The following is a 5950-nucleotide window of genomic DNA, read 5'->3' on the forward strand; positions in this document are numbered from 1 at the left end:
ACACTCCTTATCTAATTCACTGAGAAGTCAATTCTACTTTAAAACTAGGTCTGGAATTTGACGGCTGTTTCCATTTCCACCGCCTTAACCTTTATCCATGACACTTTTCAACTAGAGGAATGCTGTAGCCTCCTAACTGGCTTCTCCCAATATCTATCTATGTCCCTTTCTGCTCAGTGATAAAAGCAAAATGCTGAGATGTTACATACCAGATAGAAGGTGGAAGACATAAGACAATTTAATTACTTAAAAGCTATGGGCCTGGAACCAGCATTATGGTACAGCGGGTTAAGCCACCACCTGCAATGCTGGCATCCCATATGACCACCAGTTTGAGTCCCAGCTGATCCACTTCTGATCCAGCTCCCTGCTGATGTGCCTGGGAAAGCAACAGAGAATGGCCCAAGTGCTTAGGCCCATGCTCCCCATGTGGGAGAACTAGATGAAGCTCCAAGCTCCTGGCTTCGGCCTGGCCTAGCCTTGGCCATTGCAGCCATTTGGGGAGTGAACCAGCAAATGTTTGTCTTTCCTTCTCTCTGTAACTCTGCCTTTAAAATAAATAAATAAATCTTTAAAAGTAAAAAAAAAAAAAACTTTTTTATTAAAGCTATGGGCCTAAACTAACAAAAGACTTTTTACATTCTTGAATGTATGTTGAAACCTTGACTTAAAACCCCAGGCTACAGATCACCAGGAATCACTGCTTCCAGCTTATATGTGAACTTTCCAGATTTTAACTCCAACTGATCCAGAAGCAGTAAGTACTTTTCCTTATAGACTGTCCTCCTATCCCAATACCTTCTCTGCTTCTCATTACCTCAACCCTCTTTGTTTATGCCCAATGTAAGTAAAATGTAAATAATATATGCTTTCCTTCTCCAAATTTGCATTATAAAAATGATTTTGGCTCTTGAGTCCACCAGACATATTTCCAACTGCTACCTAGCCTATCTGCTTGTAGTTGCAGAACTTGTCCCAGGACCTAGTCCTTTGCTGGCTAGCATCTATAATGTAATAAACACTTTTATTTCAAAGAAGACTTGGTCTCAAGAGTTTTGGTTTAATACCATTCTCCAAACAGCAGCTATATCATAGATCATTATACTCTCCTACTGAAAACCTCCCAATGATTTCTAGCTGCTATGAAACGAAATTCAAATTACTAACCATGCTCTGTTAGATCTCCTGTGATTGTTTCCCTCCCTACCTGCATGAGTGAAAAAATAATTTTTCTTAATCCCCACGAGTTCTTAGGATGGACTCCTGTACCCAAAGACAGATCAACAAAAACATGCATATTAATGCATGCGGTATACATCACATGAGAGAAATCTCAATGAAAAGTAACTCAAAGTAGTGACTTAGAACTACACTTAGTTTCAACAAAGAACAATCCATTTTTAGAGAAATTACAACACAAAGAAAAAAAGTTATAAGCTGCCAAGAATGGAAAAAAACTAGAAAAGTAAACATATAGGGGCCAGTGCTGTGGCCGGGTAAAGCCGCTGTCTGCAGTGCTGGCATCCCATATGGGCGCCAGTTCTAGCCCTGGCTGCTCCACTTCCGATCCAGCTCTCTGATATAGCCTAGGAAAGCAGTAGAAGATGGCCCATACATTGTGGCCATTTGGGGAGTGAAACAGTGGATGGAAAATCAATCTCTCTCTCCTCTCTCTCTCTCTCTCTGACACTGCCTTTCAAATAAATAAATAAATCATTTTTAAAAAGAAAAAGAGGAGCCGGCGCTATGGACGCCCATTCCAATCCAGCTCTCCGCTATGGCCTGGGAAAGCAGTAGATTGCCCAAGTCCTTGGGCCCCTGCGCCCATGTGAGAGACCTGGAAGAAGCTCCTGGCTCCTGGCTTCAAACTGGTGCAGCTTTGGCCCTTGCAGCAAATTGGAGAGTGAACCAGTGAATGAAAGACCTCTCTCTCTCTCTGCCCCTCCTTCTCTCTGCGTGTAACTACTCTTCCAAATAAATAAATAAATCTTTTTAAAAAGTAAATACATGCAAGGAAACTAAAGGAATGAGTTGTGGTTGCAAATTCTTTGGGTGCCATTTTCGGGCTGCTAAGAGTCTAGAACTGTCTTGAGCAAAAGAGAATTCATATCCTCTCTTTAGGAAGAAAAGGGAGAAGATAGAGATTTTCTTTGACTTGCTGCTTCTTAATTGCCTTCAGCTCAAAAATTACTTTTATGTCAAAGAGGCATATTTTGGGGTGACATAGTCTGGTTTTCTTCATATCTTTCCATTCTCATCCTTACCACATTTTCTTGTTCAAAACACTTCCTCCACTTGGGCTCCATTTTAGTTCTCAGAATATGCTAAGCTGTCTATCAACCCATGACCCTTGAATTGGCTACTCTTAGGTTTACAGCATGCTTCCCCCAACTTTTTGAAAGACTGGCTCTTATAATTCAAGATCAGCATCACTTCTGAGAAAGAAGTTCCTTGGCACTTTCACCAAAACAGTTTCACTTTATTTCCTCTCATAAGCACTTTAATGATTCCTATCATAATGCTCAAGATAATTTGTAATAAACTTATGCACTCGCTTTTATTGTCTCTTTTCCCCTCTAGAACATAGACTATATGAGGACAGGGACTATATCTGTTTTCTCTCCAATTCCTACAACAATACCTTGCATATAGCAGGCATTCAAAAATATAGCCATAAATATATGAATTAATAAAAATAATCAATGAGTGAAGCCAAAACAAAAGTGTTTCTAAGTATACATAAGATAAAAGTTATGAAAATACACAAAGAGGAATGATTAATTCTCTGTTACATAAAAATAATTAAAATTAGATTGAGGGGCCGGCAATGTGTAAGTTAAGCCACCACCTGTAGTGACAGCATTCCTTTTGGGCACAGGTTTAAGTCCAGGCTGCCTACTTCTGATCTGGCTCCCTGCTAATGACCTGGGAAAGCAGTGGAGGATGACCCCAGTGTTCGGGGGCCCTGCACCCACATAGAAGATCTGGAGGAAGCGCCTGGCTCCTGGCTTTGGATTGGCCCACCTCTGGCAGTTGTGGCCATTTGGGGAGTGAACCAGAAGACTTCTCTCTCTGTTTCTCCATCTATTTGTCTATAATACTGCCTCTCAAATAAATAAATAAATCTTTTAAAAATTAAAAATTAAGAGATAGAATTTAAGGCAAAACTTACATATAAGAAGTCACCATGATGGTTTCCCTTGGGGGAGTATGGGTAGTGATTAGAAGGGCACATGGATCAGACTTCTAGGGTACTGGTAATATTTTTCTTTATTTGGGTACTGATTATTCAGGTATGTTTGGTTTGTAACTATATATGAGGGTCCTTCCAAAAGCTCATGAAAAAAAATGAATTAAAATATAAGTTTGTTTTGGTACAAAAACTTGAATCCATGCATAGCTTTTTTCATGACATGCATTTTCCATGAACTTTTTGAAGACTTTTCATACTTACGGGGATTTTTATGGGTATATAATCTTCTTTAATAAAAAATTAAAGTTGGGATTAGTGCTGTGGCATAGTAGGTTAAGCCTCCATCTGCAGTGCCAACATCCTATATGGGCACCAGTTTGAGTCTAAGTTGATCCACTTCTAATCCAGCTCCCTGCTGATGGCCTGGGAAAGCAATAGAAAATGGTTCAAGTGCTTGGGTCCCTGCACCCACGTTGGAGAACCCTCCTGGCTCCTGGCTTCAGATCAGCCCAGTTACGGCCAATGTGGCCATTTGTGGGGTGAACCAGTGGATGAAAGAGCTCTCTCTCTCTGTCTCTCCCTCTCTCTCTCTCTGTAACTATGTCTCTCAAAAAAACAAATAGATCTCTTAAAAAATTAAAGTTGAGGGAAAACATAGTTTAAATGGATCATATTACATCACAGTACAATAACTGATGTTCATAACGGTGGCTTGTATTAATATGTTTTCTGTTGCATGTAGGGGGGAGCAATGTTGTGGCACAGCAGGTAAAAACACCACTGGCAATGCTGGCATCCCATATGGGTGCTGGTTCTTGTCTAAGCTGCTCCACTTCCAATCCAGCTCCCTGCTAATGGCCTAGAAAAAGCAGCAGAAGATGGCCCAAGTGTTTGGCACCCTGCCACCCTCATGGGAGACCCAGATGAAGCTACTGGCTTTGGCCTGGCCGAACCCTGGTCGTTGGGGCCATCTGGAGAGTGAACTAGCAGACATAAGATCTCTCTCTCTCTCTCTCCCTCCTTCCCTCCCTCCCCCCCACCTGTATCTCTTTCAAATAAATAAATAAATCTTAAAAAAAAAACATTGGAGGGGTCGGTGTTGTGACACAGCAGGTAAAGCCACCGCCTGAAATGATAGCATCCCCTATAGGTTCCGATTCTTGTCCTGGCTGCTCCACTTCTGATCCATCTCCCTGCTAATGGCCTGGAAAAGCAGTGGAGGATAGCCCAAGTGCTTGGGACCCCGTTACTCACATGGGAGACCCAGAAGCTCGTGGCTTCTGGCTTTGGCCTGGCTCTGCCCTGTCTATTATGGCCCTCTGGAGAGTAAACAAATGATGGAAGATCTCTCTCTCTCTCTCTCTCTCTCTCTCCCTTTCAAAAATAAAAAAAAAACTTTTTTAAAAATATAGAAATAGGTACTTTATAAAGAAAGAAAAGCCGGGTAGGTATTGTGGTACAGTGGGTTAAGCTACCACCTGCAACTCATCAGAGCATAGAATCAATTCTTGCCTGCTCCACTTCCGATCCAGCTCCATGCTAATGCACCTGAAAAGACAGCAGAAGATGCCCCACAAAATTGGGTCCCTGGGCCGGCGCCATGGCTCACTTGGCTAATCCTCCGCCTGTAGCGCCAGCACCCCGGGTTCTAGTCCTGGTTGCGGTGCAGGATTCTGTCCCGGTTGCTCCTCTTCCAGTCCAGTTCTCTGCTGTGGCCCGAGAAGGCAGTGGAGGATGGCCCAAGTGCTTGGGCCCTGCACCCGCATGGGAAACCAGGAGGAAGCACCTGGCTCCTGGCTTCGGATAGGCGCAATGCGCAGGCCACAACACACCGGCCGTAGCGTCCATTTAGGGGGTGAACCAACGGAAAAGGAAGACCTTTCTCTCTGTCTCTCTCTCTCACTGTCTAACTCTGCCTGTCAAAAAAAAATGGGTCCCTGCCACCCACATGGGAGACTTGGATGGAGTTCTAGACTCCTGGTTTTGGCCTGGTGCAGCCCAGGCTGCTGCAGCCATTTGGGGAATGAACCAGCAAACAGAAGATCTCACTCTCTGTCTCTCCCTTTCTCACTGTCATGCTGCTTTTCAAATACGTAAAATAAATCTTATTTTAAAAAAGAAAAGAAAAGCTGCTACTTCTAGAGGTTCAAGGATAATGGTGGTAGCATCTTCTCATCTCTGGTTAGGGCTTCATGGTAGATGACATTGCAGTGCCAGGAGCACCCGTGGAAGAGATCACATGTGAGGCTGGAAACAAGAGACCGAGGAAGGGCTGGACTTGCTTTTTTGTAACAAGCCACCTTTGTGGGAGCTAATCCACTCCTCAAAACCAGATTTAATCCCTTCTAAGGGCAATGCCCCCATCATCTAACCACCTTCCACTAAGTCCAATCTCTTCTTAAAGGTTCCACCACCTCAGCATCGCCACAGTGGGGCCCAAGATTCCAGTACAAGAACCTCTGGGAAACAAAGCACACCCACAGTATGGCCTAAACCACAAAAAGATTAAGTTAAGTTAGTGTGACTATTTTTAAAAACTTCAAATGTATAATGTTATTTTTTTTAACTTTTATTTAGCAAATATAAATTTCCAAAGTACAGCTTACGGATTACAATGGCTTCCCCCCCAAAAAACTTCCCACCTGCCCACAACCCTCCCAATTCCCGCTCCCTCTCCCATCCCATTCACATCAAGATTCATTTTCAATTCTCTTTATATACAGAAGATCAATTTTGTATATATTAAGTAAAGATTTC

This window comes from Oryctolagus cuniculus, chromosome X (genome assembly GCF_964237555.1).
Source record: "Oryctolagus cuniculus chromosome X, mOryCun1.1, whole genome shotgun sequence".
In the NCBI taxonomy this organism is placed as follows: Eukaryota; Metazoa; Chordata; class Mammalia; order Lagomorpha; family Leporidae; genus Oryctolagus; species Oryctolagus cuniculus.